We start from the raw sequence: 20,379 nt of genomic DNA, 5'->3' as shown, positions 1-20,379 counted from the left end.
TGTGCCTCAATTTATTTTCATCAAAATACTCTAGCCAGTTCTTTATAGTATATGAAGCCAGAGTGCTGAAACCTACAGAGCCCAAACAAGAGGTTAATGATATAAATCCATTACCCAATTCAACCTATAACTATATAAAATCTGCAAGAACCTCAGATATACACAATGTGAGTTGTTTGGCTCTGCCCAATTTTGGCTGAAACTGTAGGCCATTGACCAAAGTGGATCTGGGAATCAATTTGTACAAAGTAAATAATGTACAACAAAACACATAAAAGAAGTACACATAGGTCAGCCAGTGCCTGTGTGAGGATGATGATAATGATTGTGGGGGAGATGAAAATCAAGAGATAGAAGGAGGAAGAGGAGGAGGAGAAATTTTTTTTTTAAAGTGGTTGGTATTGATGCGCCTCAGACCCCTCAAGCATGTTCAGAGACTGAACACAATTATTGAAGAGTAAAAATAGAGATAATAAGCCTCCAAAACAGGAAGATAAATCCAGGTCCAAGTTTAAGCTGACCCTAGAAGAAAGAGTGTAGGTGAAAATAAAATTTGTCATGAAGCAACACTTTTTCATCAGGCATCCCAAGCAATACTTCAGAAACAGAGTTTGGAGATCTTTAACATTTAGGATTCGTGTTAAGATAGCAACAATCAGGGGGGCTTATGTGTGGCCGATGTCTCTGCCTATTGCTGCAAGTCCCAAAAGTCGAATCCACCAGCAGTCCCAATTAAGCTAGAAGAGGGTCAAACAAATTACCCTCACTTGAATACAGGTACCTGATAAATCCCATCTCCATTTAAATTAGCTAAGAGCAAAAGACAATGAAACCTCAGCTAAGCAGCAAGTATTCCGGAATGCGAAACATACATATGTGGGGTTAATAATCCCCATGAACTGACTACAAAAAACATGAATTACCCAACTCTGCCTGAGAGTGGGATAAAATGCAAGGCCTGGGTTCCATTTGGCCAGGGACTTCTTGGAAGGTAGGCCAACATCCTATGATCTGGAGCCCACAAGGTGAAACTGCTGAAGTCCTCATTCAGAGGACTGAACTGTGGCTTTTCAAGGAACCTAGTTCAAGTGGTCATCCTCAGACCCACGGAGGGTATCCCTCTCCCCATGTGCTGCTGCCTTATCGCCTCCTCCTCACTGCCCACCCCCACAAGTGAGGACATTAACAGCCCACTGCTCCAGCTCCTGCTCCCAGACCAAGGTAGGGCCGCATATCTGCTTCTGACGCTGCTGCAGGCAGATGTGTGACCCTCGAGGGGGAGGGTGGCCACAGAGCAGGGAGCTTCCAGGCTTCAAAGACACTGCTCTGGCTTCAGCTTTTTACCAAAGAAATGGATGTGCCCAAACTTGAAAACAGAGGAGGATTATGAGGAAGGAAGAAGGTTCTTTACCCAGACATCCCCTTTTTCTCTAGTGCCTTTTCCCAGGAGCAACCATTAGTAGAACTTCCATCATCTCAGACATTACCAAGCTACAGTGAGAATTAAAATGTGCCTCTCCTCCACAGCAGGGTGGGCACAGACTTATTTGGCACTCTGTTGGTATCTGGGGAAGGTGAGGTTGAAATGGTGATCATCCTGCCCTTTGTCAGTCCACCTGGGGCATTAATTGACATTTCTCTGTAAGAGAAATTGAAAGTCCTAGATCAGATCCTGGGAGGCATACCCAACTTAAACCCCAGTGATCGTGTCTTATCCCAGCAAGGTTTATAAGGGCAGATCCCTGAATTGTTCATCAGTCTTCAAGAGAACCCACTCATTCATGTCACGAGCACAGAATCCACGCTCCTAAAGCTTTTCCACATCTGGTGGCACCCTCAGGATACTGTCAACGGCAGATCACTATGCACGCTCCTTAAGCTTAGCGGGTGACCCATTTCAAAAAGCCCCATTAAAACAGAGAGCTTACTCTATCTGAAAGCAGATTCTCAATAGGAAACTTGAAAAGTGCAAAGCCAATCCCAGGGTCACAGCCTTATATATGTTCCGACTGAGGCAGCCAACAGAACCCCTCACTTGAGTTAAATTAACCCACAGTTCTAGAAGCCTCTGCTGTCAGGGACATTTTTATTTGCTCAAAGAGCTCATTTTGGAATAAGCCCATGCTGCTAAGTCATCCCATCTCACTGTCTTTCCTAATGCTCAACAATGTCTTACAGCAGCGGGGCGTGCCAACCTCAGTGGTTTTACACAGCAACACCTCTTTCTGAAGGATTCTCTCTTCTCCTTGACTCCTTCATGTTGGAGCGCAGGAAGTCCCTTCATAATTCTTTGATTCAAGTAGAATTTATATATGAGGAAAACCCTGGATTCTAAAGGGCATAAATTTCTATATACACACACCAGATTTCGCAGTTTATTTTTCTTTTTAAAGTATGGAGGGCCAGCTAAGGCATTCCAAATATAACAGCTTGGTTAGAAATTATGGTGACCATGCTAAAAATCAACCAGACCCAAGACGCTGGAAAAAAAATGCATTTTAGATTTTTTAAAATAAAAATTTAATGTACCCAAAACATCTGACATTATTTTAAGAGATGTTTTCCAAAACTTACAGGAAGTTGTTTGCTAAGTCAAAGTAATTAAAAGGAAAAGGCGATTTACTTCATAACCCGATGCAAATTCTTAGCTTAAAAAAGGAATCATCATCTCCATAAAGAACAAAAGGCCTTGAAAAACATGTGATGGACAAATGCATTTCCTTCTGCGAAAGCAGTAAAAAATTTAAAATGTCACATAGATGAAAAGACACAGTGTAATTACATGGGTATAGCAGGAATGACTGGATTATATATTAATTTTCCTTTCATTCATCACAATTATGGCCATTTACCATCCATCATTTAACTGTCCAAGATCCCAGAACTAAACAGAAGCTCTTTAATTGATGATGGGATTATGTCCTAATAAACCCATCATGAGCTGAAAATATAGTACGTTGAAAATGTATTTAATACACCTAGCCTACCAAACATCATAGCATAGCCTGGCCTGCCTTAAAACTGCTCAGACACTTATATTTGCCTACAACCGGGCAAAATCACCCAGCAACACAAAACCTTGTAGGGTCTCAGTTGTTTACCCTCCCAATCCTGTGGCTGACTGAGAGATGTGGCTTGCCGCCCCTGCTCTGCGTCACAGGAGAATACCGAACCACTTTCTACTGAATGCTTATCACCGCTGCATGATCATAAAGTTAAAAAATTCTAAGTTGAACCATCCTAAGTCAGGGACTGTCTGTACTAACTAGTACCACTGGAATTTGAATTTTAAAAAGTACAGTCATTCCACGCATTTCGTGCTAAAGGATTCATTTCTACAGTGATGCCTGAAAGAAACCCACCTGCCGCTGGTTAGGCAGCAAGAAGCAGTCTAAAACCAGAAACATCTGTTTGGATCCTATCCCTTCCCCTCCTGAGCTGTGTGATGCTGGCCAAGTGAGGGGACCTCTCTGAACCTCAGTTATCCAACTTTACAATAGAGATGAAAAAAAATCTAACAGGTTCTGATAACCAGAACTAATGTGAGTACCTTAGTGCCTTCCAGCTTTCTATTCGCAGGAACGAGCAGTGAACACCAACCCTGCCTGCAGTAGCTCAGCAGCCACTGCAAATGATCACATCAATTGCATTGTAAATCATGGGCCAAAACACATTCTTTGTCATGAGTTATGAAGCAAAAAGTCATGGAAAGGAACTTTGCTCAAAAATTCCAATTCCCCATGGAAAAGGGTGGCCCAAACTGAAAGAATTCTTTAGGTTCCTGGAGGAAGGCCCCAGAACCCCAGCTTGAGAGACCTACAGGGTGGGCTCGTGCCCTCTTGAACCCCTCTCGGGAGGTAAGATGTCCTTCCAGCCAAATGGTGGGTCCTGGCTGCTGATATCACTCTGTGTCTGAATGCTGGCAAGTGCCAGTGATTTCACACCCATGGTAGAAAGGGTCTGAGAACTGTTCCATGGCTTTAGTTCCAATTCTGGGACCATAAGGAAATGTTTTTGCAAAAGGGGTTTGCCTCTATCCTTTATTGTGGAACTGACTCTACATTCCTCAACTGAGAAATATACACACAGGTGGTAATTATAAAACTACATCTTGGCCAGGCACGGTGGCCCATATCTGTAATCCCAGCACTTTGGGAGGCCGAGGCAGGCAGATCACCTGAGGTCAGGAGTTCAAGACCAGCCTGGCCAACATGGTAAAACCCCATCTCTACAAAAATACAAAATTAGCTGGTGTGATGGCAGGTGCCTGTAATCCCAGCTACTCCGGAGGCTGAGGCCGGAAGAATCACTTGAACCCAGGAGGCAGAGGTTGCAGTGGGCCTAGATCATGCCACTGCACTCCAGCCTGGGCGACAGAGCGAGACTCCGTCTCAAAAAAAAAAAAAAAAAGAAAGAAAGAAACTATATCTTGATAGAGCTTTGGCTTCCAGTTGTTCTAGACAACAGAACTAGCTGTCCAAAGGCGAGAGGAGTGCCTCCAGGAACACATCCTCTCTATCCAGACTTGCTTCTGAGACAGTGCCTGTTTCCATCTTCCGGCAGCAGCTAAATGAACCAAACCCTAACTAAATTTAACTGGCTAATTGCACCTAAATTACAGTCACAAAGCCCCTTCAGAAGATTCAGTCAATTTCTTGAGGGAGAAAGTAAATGTTTTACTATATAATTATAAACTTAATTAACATAAAATAAATTAATTAGGGACTTGCGTTGGTAATGAATACCATGGTTTAGATGTTTATTGCTGTATTTTCCAGGGGAAGCTAAACCTTGAAAAGTGGGCTAACTTGTTCTTGAAGCCTAATTTCATCTCACCTCTCCCACCCCCAACTGAACTGTTAGATTTCTTGTTTATATTCAGTAGAATGGCACGGAATACCAATTCTTCTATGCCAGAGATCATTCTCATAGCAAGGAACTACAGTGAAAATGCCCTCCCATGCTGAGCATCAAAAATTCCACAGAATTCAAATGAAAATAATTTATGTCCTAATCTCTAGGAAAAAAAAAAATTCCCCATCCTAAACCCATATAGCTACGATAGTTCCTAACTGGCAGTTCGCTAAAATAACAGATGATTATCTAAAGTAATAATTTCCATTTCCCAGAATATAATGACAAAAACTCACCTAGAGCTGAAATAACCATCTGCCACAGATTGTTCCACATCGGTTGTTTGCTTGTTTGTTTTTTAATTCTCAGAAAGAATTCAAAAATGGCATTGGCAAAGAAAGATGATTTCAGAAAAATGACCCAGTTTCCAACCTGCATTGCCACTATCATCCTAATTTTTTTTTATCTGACTTAGGAGAACAGCAGGCTGAGAAAAGGAGCCTTGAAGCATGATCTTGAGGCACAGAGTAGATCTTTCGTGAATGAAAGTCTTGTTCTAATTTTCAAGTGTCATAATTTCTAGGAATGCCAACCTGCATCTCTCATACCTGTTTTTCCCCTTGATTGATGTGAAGATGGAGAACAGCCACTGTGCTAAAGCCTGACCCACTGAGAGGCAGAAAGAAGAGTGGTTGAAAGAATGGGCCCTGAAGTTGGAATACCCAAATGACTGTGTGACCTTGGGCAAGTTGCCTCAGTTTTCTTGCCTATAAAATGGAGCTAATGATAATACTTAATTTGGGGCTAATGTGCAGATTAAATAAGCTAATATATATATATACAGCACTTAGAAGTGTCTGGCATATAGCAGGTGTTCAGTAAATATCAGCTGTTTCCATTATCTGCAGACCTAGGTCTCAGTTTTTGTCCTTGAAGTGGCAAATGCTTTATGTTCACAAAGAGTTGCAAATGAATGAAACAGATCTACTTTGTTAGGACACACTGGTCAACATACGCACCAAACGGAAAAGACAATTCAGGTTGAGATTGTAAATAAAAATAATCATCTGTGTCAGATAAGAAATAGGCTGTCTTATCACTGTATCCGGGAACTTTTGTGAAGAAAAGAAATTTGGAGACCCTATAGCCCATTTTCTTCAGTCAATATCACCCTTTCACTTAGGACATAAGGAAGGTAAGTTTCTGAGAGCTTAAGTAACTTGCTCCAGGGCACAGGGCCAGCCAAGGGCAGACTCAGGGCCCCTGTCATTGTGTCAGCAGCAGACTGAGTGCTAGAATGAAATACAATATGGTGAGACCATCTTTCATGACAGGCTAAAGCTGAAGACAGAAACAGAACCCATTGTTTTGATATGAAAATTAATACCCCTCCTATGGTCTGAATGTGTGTGTCCCCCTAAAATTCATATGTTGAAACCTAATTCCCAGTGTGATGATATTAACAGGTGGGGCATTTGGGAGGTAGAATAACTAGGTCATGAGGGTGGAGCCCTCATGAATGAAATTAGTGTCCTCACAAAAGAGGCCCAAGGGAACTCATGCGCTCCTTCCACCAGATGAAGACACAACGAGAAGGTGCCATCTACGAACCAGAAAATGGGCCCTCACCTGACAATGAATCTGCTGGTGCCTTGATCTCGGACTTCCCAGCCTCCAGGACTGTGACAAATAAATTTCTGTTGTTTATCAACCACCCAGTCTGTGATATTTTGTTATAGTGGCAAGACTAAGACAGTCCCAATGGCTCATACCCAGGAGTCCTGAACACACTACTGCTACATTTTACTTTATATATTTTACTTTATTACTATTATTATGTTATTTTACTTACACATTAAAGTAATTTCCACATGAAAAGAAGAGGGATCCAGTCACTGTGTTCAGCTTTCACGGAATCCCCCATGACTAGTTATGCAGGTATCACCAAACTTTTTCTTTAAAGGGACAAATAGTAAATAATTTTCAAATTTTCAGGTCATTCCGTTTCTGCCACAAGTGCTCATTCTGCCATTGTAGTATGAAAGCAACATAGACAACATGTGAGAAATGAGTTGGTGTGTTCCAGTAAAACTTAAATTTATGAAAAATAGATAGCAGGTGAGATCTGGCCCAGGGGCTGTAATTTGCTCACCTTTGGGTAATGCAACCACCTGCCTGATGCTCTCTTTATTTCTTTAATTTTTCCCATGCTAAGCTTCCTCCTTCAGTGAACATCATACTGTTTCAATATACTTAACAGGGTATATTCAATATGCGGTAGAATCTAATTTATTAAGACTAGAAATAAAAGCCAGTGTGAATTTATGAAAGCTCTAAGTTAGGAAATATATTTAAAGAAATGCAGCTTTATTATTTTCATATATATAAAGGAATCAAAATTAAGCCAATAAAACATTTCCAGCATGTTTTGGCAAGTAGGGGGTAATTCAGCCTTACCCAAAAGAAAAAAATAATTTAAGATTATATGATTCATCAATTGTTTTCATGAGATTCCTTTGAAAATGCTTAAAAAGTTTGTTTCCTAAGATGGTGATATATGATTCCTACCACCCATCTTGTTTCCACTAGTCATTAATTTAGAAATTCCTTTGTTCATGGAAGATACCCTACCTAATATTCCACCAACCCAATTCCTCACTAAATTAATGATCTGAATCAGCAAGAGTTTTTGAACTTTCAGAAAAGCTAAATAAATTGTAATCCTATGACATCATAGATTAATACCATCTTTTGAAATAGCTTTACTGCTCTCTGTCTAAGGACCTCTGTCTGACCTTTGTCAGATATTGTAGATTGGCTGTTCAAAATCCATTCACAAACCCCCTTTCCTTTGTCCTCCTCTACCCTGGATGGAAAGGATCCAATATACTTTTTCCCAGCACCTCTTGAAACTAAGTGTGGGCTTGTGACATAACTCTGGCCACTGAGATATAGCTAGAAGGTAAGGGGGAAGGATCTTCTAATCTTGAATAAAAGAAAAAGCCTCCTTATCCTTCTTCATTCTTTCTAGTTGGGATATAGTTTTAAGGTCTGGAGGCAAAGCAGCCTTTTTGAGACCACTAGGTCACAAACAAGAGGAGAAGGCCTAGCTGCTAAGTATAGCAGATATGAAAGGTGGAAAGAGCCAGAATGTCCCTGATAACATTAAGCCACCTTAATAACCCTGGATCCCAGAATTCTTGCTTTGTGAAAAAAACCTATCTGTTTAAGTGGTTGCTGTTTTTATTTGTTGGTTGCAGTAGCTAATGCAATCCCATGTGACACAATTCATGGAGGCCTTGGCGTCAGTTCTGTGAGATAGGGAGCAGGGATGTGGTCAACTATAAATTAAAGAACCTTAGCTACTACCAAAAAAAAAAAAAAGAAAAGTAATCAGCTTTGAAGTGACATTGTGACATCTATATAGCACCTGGAACTCTATGCAAGGTGCAAGGGTCCATATTACACACTTGCAGCCCAACAGAGCCATAGGAGAGCAGCCAAACCTCCCTTAAAGGGCCATGGCAGTGGCCAAGAGAGGGAGGATGTACTCAGGTGCATAAGCAAGGAGCCAAAATACTTTGGGGTCTGGGAGAGGAGAGCTCTGCACAGAGAAAAGCTATACTGTGAGCAGATACCTTAGTGAGTTAGACGCTGAGGATGAGGCACTGTGGGGGCCCGAACCCTCAGGCTAACTCCTGGGGTCAGTGAGAAACAACAGAACCCCCTCGACATTTGAAGATTGAGAGTTGAAGAGACCTGGGGCTGCTTCCCATAAAGACCTCTGGGAAGCAGCAGCCACACATAGGTCCCCTCTTCTCAGTGCCAGTGAAAGAAGAAAGACTGCACTGTGCTCGGCCTGCACCAGCATGTGCAGGGACCTCACTCAGCCCTCGCGTTTCCCAAGAGCCCAGGGCGGTAAGTTAGAACATCCATAGTTCCTCTGTCCCCAAAAGAGGCACAGACGTGGCCAAGACTGTCCCTGGGCATGTTGGGATGAGGGGTACACGGGACGGCCTATGTGGTCCTAGTGTTGGGGGTCACGGCAGGTCTGAAAGTGTCAGCAGTGGAGGCACCTAGGGCAGAGGCCAACAGCAAAGACCTGGCAGCAGGACGAGGTAGGTTTCAGTAGATGCAGGAAAGCTGCCACCACCCCTCAGGAGGTCCTCCCACTTCCCTCTGTCTTTGGAGAGGACAGATAGATCCCTGAATTTGCCTGTGCTTGCAGTCGGAATATAATCCCAGTTTTGACCAATTTACCTGGAAACGACTACATGAAGCTCTCTGTCGTGGGCAGAGCTGAGAGCTCAAGGTAGACATTAATTTGGGGGGTGGAGGGCACAGGGGGAATTAAGACAGTAGATGTCTCCAAGTCCCAGGCTAGGGAGGAGTTTCAGTATTTTTCCCAGTCACAGCTTTGATGAGATTGTGCTTCTGTCTACCATTTCATTTTACTGAGATGTTATCTTCTTACCAAATATAGAGAGATGGAAACACATAAAGGTGAGATTTCTGTGATTTCTTTTTAGATCAAGACATGGAGAAAAAAATTCCAACCTACTTAGCATTAGGTTCAACCTCTGTCCTACACTCCCAAAGTCCCTTTATATGCAAGAATTTCCCCTCCTTTGACTATATGCCCCTCTACCACAATTATAAAGCTCTGTGTGTGACAGAGGAAAGACAATAAAAAGGGAGAGTAACTAACATTTTTATGCATCTAACTATATTCTGCATTGCGCAAGGCACATTTTATACATAGCTCATTTAAAGTGTATTTTATTTCCATATTGGAGATGAGAAAACCGCTGAGGTGATAAGTAACATGCCCAATTCCAAACAGCCAATAAAAACTCAGCTATATCTAACTATAAAGAGTATTGCATTACATTGGGGTTTTTTGGCTATGCCATGATGTTAACTCATCTGAACTGCCTTTTAATCCTGTTTCCTCTCTGTCTCCCAGAAAGGAAAATGAAGAGCAACCTGTAACCTATGCCCCTGTCCATATAAGCAAATGCACCAACGGCCACGGACAAGGATGCCCCCATTTTCGGGTGATGGCTCCTGCCTATTTCTAGGCAACTTCTTCCTAATCTCCTTGTAATTTTGTATTTTCATAGATTAAATCTCTCTCTCTGAACATGTGGTTCGTATCTACTGCCAAATGCTGTAGGTGAAGGCTAAAATACTCCTGGATGTAGACATTTTCAGCCTCCTGGCAGATATACACATCAACACCTGAGACCCCCAAACCTCACTGCCAAACTTGCAACACTGGACACAAAACAAAGGCAGCTTGAGCTTGTACAAAGTCAACTTAGTTGTCTAAAACCACTCCATTTTGCATAGAAGAGGTCAGCACAGTTTTTTCTGCAAAGGGCCAGATAATTAGGATTTCCAGTTCTGCCTTCGATATGTGCTCCATCACAGTCACTCAACTCTGCTGTTTTAGAGCAAGAGCAGGCATCGACAATATGTAAACAAATGGACGTGGCTGTATTCCAATAAAACTTTATTTATAGAACTATATTTGGCCCATGGGCTGCAGTGTACTGACCCCTGTCTTACACTCATTTCTGTGAGCAACAACACAATTATTTGTTCTTCCCTCCCTCTGAAATAGAACAAAATGGAAATGCTTCATTCTTTCTCATTAAAATAGCTCAGTCTGCATAGTGTAAGTCTACATGTATGCTGCACATCAAATCAAATCCAGGAAAACAACCATTTAAAAACTATATTTTGTAAAATTATCATCTGCGTTTGTGCCTTGGGAAGCGAATGCATGGGGCAGGTGGCTGAGGCAGTGAGGTGTTTGTGGGACTCAGTTGGGAAGATTCCAGGTGGCCACACTCACTATCTCCAACTTGACCATATGAAAAATGCAGCCTCTCAATTATTAGTGCAGACATAGTAGTGCTTTCATGATGACTCACATTCTGCAATTTAGGTTATGCCGACAGCTATCAATAAAATCCTCTACTTAGATTCTCCATGGCTAATTTGATCTCCAATCTCCTACTAACTGGGGCAATTTTTTTTTTGGATTGTTTTCAATTAATCCAATTTGTCACAGGCACCTCTGTTCTCAATATGGTATTTTCTTCCAATTTCTCTTTTGTTTTGAAAATAGCAAAGTGGGCAAAATGCATGTGCAAGTGTTCAGCTCAAACACAATGGCTTTTGCAAGAAGTGACTGCAAATAGAGAAAAGACCTCTCAGCAACCACCCCCACCAACACACACATACACATCAGTTGCATCTCTTCATTCTCTAACTGTGCACGCTCTGTACACAGCCTTGAGCAAGTGAAACTTTAGGCCCTGATGATAATGATGGTGATGATGGTGATGATACTGATGGTAGTTACAGCTACACATTATGTAGCAACCACTACATCTTGGTCACCATGAGAAGCACCTCCCAATCAGAGGAAATTAAGACTAGGGGAAGTTATATAATATCTATTTTATAGTGTGACTAGAGAAAATTGAGGTCCTAAGATAGCTCAGAGTTTAAGTCTTCATTTTACTAATTTGTGACCTTGGGCAACTTTCTTAACCTTGTGTAAGGCCAGATATTCTTATTTTTAAATGGTGATTATTATATTTGCCTTAAAACTGTGTTGAAAGAATCAATTGAGATGACATCTACACAGCCTTAGTACAGTGCCTCAGTATATGTATTAGGCTGAACCATATGAAAATGTCTACGTTTGACCACTGTCTTAGCTTACAGAAATGACAAGTTCATATGGCTCAAACTCATAATTGCTCAGTAAATGGTATTATTAGTATTATTCTTGTTGTTATTGTACAAGGACAAAAGTAGGTGGCAGAGAAGGAATTTTGATCTGAATTTGACTGATGGTGAAGGCTAGTGTTTGTTCTAACTTTGTGACCTTCAGGGAAATCCAATGATATTTTTAACTGAAGTTTCCCTTAATAACCTGAAACTGACATCAGAAAGCTAGTCAACAACAAGAACAACACTGATACTTTTTATTTTATTACAGGCATTTTATGAACAGGATAAAGTCCATTTCATTATTATCTCAGTATATCCAAAACTTGTTTGAAGCATATTAATCAAATGTCAGTTGAATAAAAATGTGAACTGTCTCTCTTCTTTAATGTATTAAGGGTCATGATCTACTGAAAATTGGGATCTGCCTCATTAAACAGTTATAATTAACTCTGTTCATAATATTCCACAGTGGAATTGCTGCTGTAGTTCACACTTGAAACCAGGAGGATAATTCAGCAACACTCAATGAAAGAACAGTCAGATTTTCTTTCACATTCCATGATGAAAACTGGGAATAAAAATAACTTTCTCTTCCCAGGCTGGGGAATCACAGGACAAAGAGACTCCCCCTCAAATGCCTGTCTGCTCATTGACAAGCTTAAAAGAAATAAATTCCCATCTGAAACTAAACCATCTCTTGTTGTTTTACCATATTCCCAGTGGCCTCGTCTGTTAAAAAAAAGTCTAGACATTTTTCAAGCTTGAGTTGTGTTTTAGACAACGTCTTTCAAATTCAGAGATCATTCTAAAAAAGTCTTTCTCGCTAAACTATGAGATTCTAATCTCTAGGGTGTTGCCACATAGGACCATAAAATCCAATCAGAAAGAGGAATTTCTCCATTTGCTTTTTTCTAAATAAATAACAAAACATTACTTCTACGAGCAATGTATAAAGAAGAAATACTGTGGTCAAGAAAATATTTCAAAATATTTGCATGATATTTTGACTGGAAACCACATGTGTTCTCTGGAACTTTTCAGGGTGTCTGTGCCCCCCACCCCCAAACACCTTGTGCCCACATCTAGGAGAACTCTATGCAGATGAACTTTTTAAAACGGCCCTTACCACTGTGGGTTCTGTTAGCTTCTGAGGCTGCATGGAACCAAGGCTTGCTTTAGAATGCTACAGAGACAATAGTCAGTTGACTCATTTTTTTCGTTTTTAATTAATCCAGACATAAGAAAATATATTATATATACTTGCAATTATACATATAATTGCAAAGGCAATTAACTCCAAGAGTTAATCTAGGTGTTCTGGTCAAAGTCCTCAAATAATGAGAGGACTTTGGAAATCCATTTTTTGGAGGGATGGGGGTCACAGGACAGGCCCCCTTTCATGTCTTGGTTGCCATTTTGAATGTCATGTTGCACAGTCATTAAAACTTTTTGCATAAATTACCAAAAGAACATTTCACTCATTTTGGTCAGTATCAGCGTTAAAAAGCTCTGACATTAGTAAGTTAGAGAATCTTTATTCTAAAAAAGTCAACTTAGCCAACAAATACAAAAGTGAACAAACAGAATATGATGTGAACTACTAGGCAAGCCCACGGGGCCAATGCCACATTTGAAGGCAAACAGCTAGCTAAATTATGACACAGAAGTAATTGAAGAGGAAACACATTGAATAATGTTCTTTAAAATCCACGTTATAGCCAGGGATCCTTTTAGTAATAATAACTGCCTTATCAGAACAAATTGGCTATCACAAGGAGAGTTTCTCTCTTGTGTCCCCAGGTTCTATCTTGAACTGAAAATTTTGTGGTAGATTTCCCTTCAGATCCCCACAAAGAAAGGCTACACTTCTTCCTTCTGCATCTCATCTGCCCCACACTTAAAACCATATCTCCCTGTACCAAAACGGAGCATATTTATCAGGATGGATGCATAGGATGGTTTTCAAAACTCTGAAAAAGACAAGCAGGCATAGCAAATAGCAACAGTGACCTTGAGAGTATTGATCAAGCTCTGTTTCTTCGTTACAGAAGTAGGGAAATTAAGCAGTCCTCTAAATCATTAATGGATTCCTTTTATGTTCATCTATTCAACAACCTCGTCCCTCACCCAAGCCAGGACTCTGCATCCCTCCTACATCTTGGTGAGAAACAGCAAAATTTCTCTTGTCAAAATGTTCAATAAGAAGGCTCTGCTTTTTTTCATTATCCACTGCTTAGAACAGCCAGACAAAAATTCATCCACAATCAAGTGAATAACTGCCTTGGAGAGATAGATAATCTTTGCCTCTTTTGTGGGAATGATGATTAGTCTGCCTTAGAAATTTACTTAAAAGGTAATGACAAATAAAAGGCTTTAGGCACTTCATTTTTTAAAACTAAACGTTTGCTTGACTTCATTTTTCTGACTAAAAGTGTTCTCTGAGAGAGTACTGGCATATAGTCCACTTAGATTCCCAGAACAAGAGTCTGTCTATGCACTGAGGAGGATGTCCGTACTAAAAAATGTCCCTTCTCAAATCACCTCCCTTCATCACCAGTCAACACCATAGAGCTTGGAATGCAGACAGGAGAATAAGTGGAACATTTGAACGAAAATCCAGCGAGAAGGTATCTTGTAAAAGGCAAACGTATTGCCCAGGAGGAATAGAATGTCATATCCCCTACATCCACTACACTGCCACCCTAGCACTTAAGCTGTTTAGTTACCAATCACCTAATAAGGCTCTGAGAAAAGAGCAGGAAATGCTCTTATGGGTAGGAAGATAGAAAAGGGATCAGAAAGCTTAGGGTTAAGGCAGATTTGACTGACAATCTCTGTGGCCAGAGGGCAAAAAAGGGCACCAGGCAGAGGGGCTAAGGGAGAATGGATAAGGCTGCAGAGATGCATATAGTGAAACATGTGCAGCATCAGGAAAATCCAGTTCTTCTGGATTTAGGTCTGCTATTTACTCCAGGCTGATCTTAACAAGTCCATGGGTCACGCTGAGCCTCAGCTTCCCCAAGGAAGCTGTCCTAGGCAGCCTTGGATTCCCCTTTCCAGGTCTAACATTCAAACTTGTCTTTCTTTGCTAACCAAACCTTGAGCCTCGGTGTTTTCCGCTGGTGGACAGGTAGGCAGCTGCCTCTGAGGGCCAGGTCAGCAGAGCACATTCTGCCTTCCAACTCTTGAAGGCAAAGGCTCTGGACAATTGGCTCTGGGCTCTCAAGATCTGGAGCAGGTACAATTGATTCAGTACACCTCACCGAGGCTTCTGGCTGTTCCCCAGCAGCTCAGCCATTTCACAACCTGCTTGAATTGAGGCCAATCTGTGGTGTTATCATCTCTTCCAGCCATACCTGAGGACAGGCAGTAGCCTCTCTGTGCGTCCCTGTTAGCCTCACTGTTTCTTCTCTCCCCTGTGTGCCATTGAATGAGAGGCAGATACCTCAGCTCTTGGCAAATCAGAACCTAGCTGTTCTTCAACTTGGTTTGAGAGCTGGCTTTTCTGCTTTGCCATTCCTCTGAAATACCCTCTCAATGGCCACCACAAAGCCCTTAAAAACAATTTCTCAATGGCTTTTTCTCTATGCCCTTCCCAGCTAACAAGCGGAAGCTTTGGCTCTGGTGAGCACGCAGCAGAGCCAAAGTAGAGGATGCGCTACTTACCTCTAGGCTAATGACTTCCTAATGGATGGGTGTGGCCTGTGTTCTAATTCCTTGTTTCTCACTGCCTGGGAGGTAGCCACCTGGTCTGGGAGGAGTGGAACCCTGCACCAAACTCAAGGTTGCTCGCAAGCTGAGGAAGCCCTCTTCTACCTAACATCCACTTTAGGCCCATCCCAGGCCACCTCTCGAATTCCCCCACCCACTCTGCCATTTGCTCCCCCTCCTCATGCATCCTGTGTCTCCATCATCCAGGACGCTGTTCCCACAGAACACCCTACCTTGAGCTCATCCCACACACTCAAACCTCTGCACAGAATTTCCTGTCCCACTGTTCTGCCTGGGAGACTCTTGGCCTCTACATCCAAGTTCAAGTGGCTTCTTCTACATAAAGCAAGCTCTGGTCTCTAGGACTGGGGTGGAAGAGCCCCCATCTGAGCCCCTCAGATAGACATTGATGACAGAGCATGTCACATTGCCGTCTGATGTTTGCTTTTCAGCAAACTCACCAGGTGCTTCTCAAAGATGACCCTCCCCTCTCTATAGTCCCAGCACTTAGCTCATGTTTGAGAAATGACAGGCTGGTTCAATGACTCTGATCTGCATCTACTGAATTTATACTTTTTTGTTAATTTCATTTTCATTTTCCTCCTATTTTTCCAATTTTTAAAATTTCATTTTCATGTCCCTACTAAGTATAACTATTCTCCATGAGTCACTTTGCTTTGGATCGCCAAGATCAATTACAACGTAATAACATAATGATGATCGTGATGATGATAATATACTTATTGGATGTTACTCTTGATGCTTATTATGTACCATAGTAATACCTGATACATGGCGCAAACCATATGCCAAGCTTTTTAGCTTTCTTCTAAGTGCTTATCATATATTAATTCATTTAATCCTCATAATAGCCTTATAAGTAGCATTGTGATTATGCCCTTTTAGAGGTGCGAAACTGAGGCACAGAAAGGTGAATAACATGACCAAGGCCACAGATTTGGTAAATGCTGGAGCTAGCATTCAAATGAGAAGTCTGTCTCCATAGTCCTGCTCTTCACTGGTAAGTTAGATCACCTCCATACACTATATTGCCCACCATACCAAGGGATTTATAGATAGTCCCTTATTTAATCCTCACAACAACTCTATACAGTAGGAGCTATTATTATCACCATTTATTTTTGCAATTGAAGAAATACTTATTTTGCTTTGAGATATTAAGAAATTCACCGTAGGTCACATAGCTAATAAGGGGAACATTAGAACTGAAAATGAGGGTTTTGCCTGACTTCTAATATTTGAGAAGATGAGATGAGAAAGAACATAGAGAGTTTACTAAGACACCTCCATTCACGGAGTCATTACTGTTTATGCAGCAGCATTTCGCCATGACCTGGTACCCTGAATAAGTGAGGGATCAGTTCACGTCATCCTAATTTTATGGATGAATAAAGAGCCAGTGATTAACTCAGTCTAGAACCCATGTCCCCGGGTCTAGAGACTACTGAGCTGACCTTGTTTAGTTGTCTCTGTTGCTACCCAGGAGATTATTTTGTGCCTGTTTTTTATTTGTTTGTTTGTTTGTTTTGTTTGTTTGTTTGTTTTAGACGGAGTTTTCCTCTTGTCGCCCAGGCTGGAGTGCAGTGGTGTGATCTCAGCTCACTGCAACCTCCGCCTCCCAAGTTCAAGCGATTCTCCTGCCTCAGCCTCCCACGTAGCTGGGATTATAGGTGCCTGCCACCACACCTGGCTAATTTTTGTATTTTTAGTAGAGACGGGGTTTCACCGTGTTGGTCAGGCTGATCTTGAACTCCTGACATCCGGTGATCCATCCGCCTCCGCCTTCCAAAGTGCTGGGATTATAGGTGTGAGCCACCGCACCCACCTGACTGGTCATTTTTTTTAATCTGCATTGTCTTTGATAGCACCATTTCAAGCTTCCAAAAGTCTAACCAACAGAGAAATAGAATGGCTTCTTTCTTGGTTCAAGGACAATAAAATGTCAATTTAAAAAGATGAAAATCGAGAGTGGATTTTCGACATATTTTTCAGGATCACTCATGCAAAATTCTTTGTAGTAGAGCTGCCACCTTCACCCTTACATGTCCACAGTTTCTCAAAGCAAACAATGAGTTTGCAAGCACACACACTTGGTGGCCACTGGGAGCGGTAAGTCCATAATTCAAACATGTGCAACACAAAGCCTTCCTCTGAACCAAGATTTTTTCCCACTGAACCTATTTAAGTTTTAAGATGATACTTTTCTTTTCATAGGGTTTTTGTTTTTCCCCCTTAAGTATTATTAGGCTAAAATAATTAAAAGATGTCTACTGAGATAAAGAAAACAACATATCCTATTTTGGAGAAAAACAGCAAAAAGGAAGCAGAAGTAGAGACAGATGGATCAAAATAACAACAAGAACAAAGAGAAATGAATAATTAAAATAAATAATAATCTTGAAGATCACTGCAAATTTGTAAGCCTAGGCTTGGATACTGGTATTGCCACTCACCCCCTACACACAGGTGAGGCCAGGTAGGTTACTGCACCTCTTCGTATCTCAGTCTCATTGTTTAACTCATGAGGTTGTTTAGGGTATTACATGGGATAATGCATGCAAAGTGCATGGAAACATGCTTAGAAACAAGCAAGTGCTCCATAAATAATAGCAATAATTGTTGTGATGGTTATTCTAAGGAACACATATAAATTTTACCAACTTGATTAAGCTTCAGGGGACTGTGGGAATGTGAGGATCAGATGAGATGGGATTGGCAGGGATCAGCGTAAGGGACTGCAGGCTCATACAGTGGCTGAATGTGCTCTGGTTTCCTTGGTTTTATACAAAGGCATGGGCGACTTTTGGAATTCCCAGGTCATGTTGCCAAAGGATTTCTCAGTTCCTTTCACACTGAGGTTGCAATAAATTCTGGTGCACACTGCCTGGGGAGAGGCTCTGATAGCATGGCGCTTGTGTGCAAGTCACCAGCTTGGCTGGGAATGAAAGAACCTCAGTTCATCCTTTGTCCACAATGACTAGCCATCCCTGACTCTCAAAATTTATGTTTTAAGAAGAGTTAGTCCCACAACTCTTCTTAAATACCTCCCAAGAACAGTTTTCAAATGTAGTGTGAGTTATTAAAGAATGAATAAAAATCTCATAGGAAGAAATAAGGTGCAGTACACAATTAAAAATCATGCCCATAAACACTGTGTAATTAGCGACTTCTCAAACTGGAAGATTCTACAGGCCAATATTTTGGAGGCAAAACTTGAAACTAATTCCTCCATGAAAGTATCTCAATAGCATGAGCCAAGAGTAATCTTTCTCTATGAACTCCCTCTGCAATGCATCTGCCCTTCTTCTGGAAAGTGAGTTATACGAGCTCTTGATCCACACGGAAGCCACTTGACTGCAAGGGCTACTATTTATTTTGCCTTATAACCACACTTCTTTCTCCACATGTACATACAGCAGGCTCACCTCAAACATGTAATGTGAATAGTAAATACGTTCATCAGATTTAGAATATAGATCCTCTGTCTTCCAACTATCATGGGTGATCAAAATAGCCAGACTGGTACAGCCTATTTCAGCAAATAGTTGGTTTTTACCTACGACGCAAGTTTTGGTTTTGAATTTACCATTCCTGTTGTTTAAGGGCCTGTGTGATGGAGGGTGGGAGGAGGAGTGAGGAACAATCCTTTAAAGGACTTCTGTGATATGATTTGCATTTTTAAATCACTGCTAACATCATCTGTTCAGAGGTCTCAGGGGAAGTACAATAAGAGGATAAAGAAGGGGCTTTCTCTAGCGAAATGCATGAACTTGAATTAAATAGAATTTATGACTCTCTGGTTTCTCTCTGCAGTTCCCAACCTCCTAGAGAAAATGAATTCTACTGTATAAATGGGTTCACCAAAAACACTTTACAAATGTTCAGTTCTCAAGGAAACTAAATTTCAAGAAGAAAAAAACACTCACTAAGGATATAAATAAACCTCCTAAGGACTTATTTTTCCCTATTGATCTAAATTAAAATGTTAATAACTCAGATGGATGGTTTTCTAGTATTTTGACTTGTACTGGATATTAGACACTTTTGTCATCATATGTGGGCATGAATTAGTTGACCAACATTAATTTATTAAACACCTTCTGCCCTTACCCCCTCATGAGATGTCACTAAAGGGAACAGAGTCCTTAGCTGGCACCTTGCATGTGTGTACCACTAAATAAGTATTTGTTGAGTGTGCAGCATGTGAATGAAGAGTTTTAAATAAGCGCAGAGAAAATCTATGTCTGAATGGAGGTCCTCTGTCTCTCCTTTCTTCATACACGTACCCAAATGTACACAGGCACACTCATGTGTCCTCAAAGAGTGACTATCAAACTCTACCCATGTAACATGCATAATCTAATTTCACTTCCACCACAGCACCATGAAGAAAGGGTACCATTCCCATTGTCCAGAAGAAGGAAAGCCAGCAAAGAAAGGTGAGGACTGGAACTAGAGTTAACAATAACATACAGTTTCAAATAGCTGGGAGGAAGATATTGAACATTCCCACTATGAAGAAATGATAAATATTTGAGATGATGGATATGCTGATCTGATCTGATCACTATGCATTATTTGTATCACAGCATCACTATGTATCTCATAAATATGCACAATTATTATTTCTCAATTTAAAAAATTTAAAGACAGGTGAGACTATTGGAGGTCATACAACTAGTAACCAGCAGTGCTAGGATTTGAACTCAGACTCATCTGACCCCTCTGCCTTTCCCTCAGGCCATACAGCTTCTTTCAACCTTGCTGCCTTTGCTCACAACATTTTTGGGATTCATTTTCTAATCTTACCTTTACAGCCTGCTAATATCAGACTGAGTTATTTGAACTTGATCTAACCCAGTGGCAGTCCCACCTCCCATCACACCCCAGTCTTCCAACCTCCATCTCCTCATGCCAAGTCTTCTTTCTACAGCATACACTTAATTAGGGTACTCCTCCATGCAAAGTCTTTGGGATAAATTCTGTCCATACTGTCAACTCCCTAGCCCCCTTCATGCCCTGCCTCCACAACCCAGCAGTCTC

The 20,379-nt window shown here is 41.2% G+C and overlaps 1 protein-coding gene across 19 annotated transcripts in view; it reads right to left on the bottom strand.

Annotated features, from left to right (window-relative positions):
• The window catches only part of NTRK2 (neurotrophic receptor tyrosine kinase 2), a 358,350-nt gene that overhangs the window by 222,206 nt on the left and 115,765 nt on the right, over positions 1-20,379 (bottom strand). The gene's annotated exons all lie outside the window — the stretch shown is intronic.

Source organism: Gorilla gorilla, chromosome 13 (assembly GCF_029281585.2).
Source record: "Gorilla gorilla gorilla isolate KB3781 chromosome 13, NHGRI_mGorGor1-v2.1_pri, whole genome shotgun sequence".
In the NCBI taxonomy this organism is placed as follows: domain Eukaryota; kingdom Metazoa; phylum Chordata; class Mammalia; order Primates; family Hominidae; genus Gorilla; species Gorilla gorilla.
Note: the sequence above shows the minus strand (reverse complement) of the source record. Positions and strands in the feature narration are given on the sequence as shown.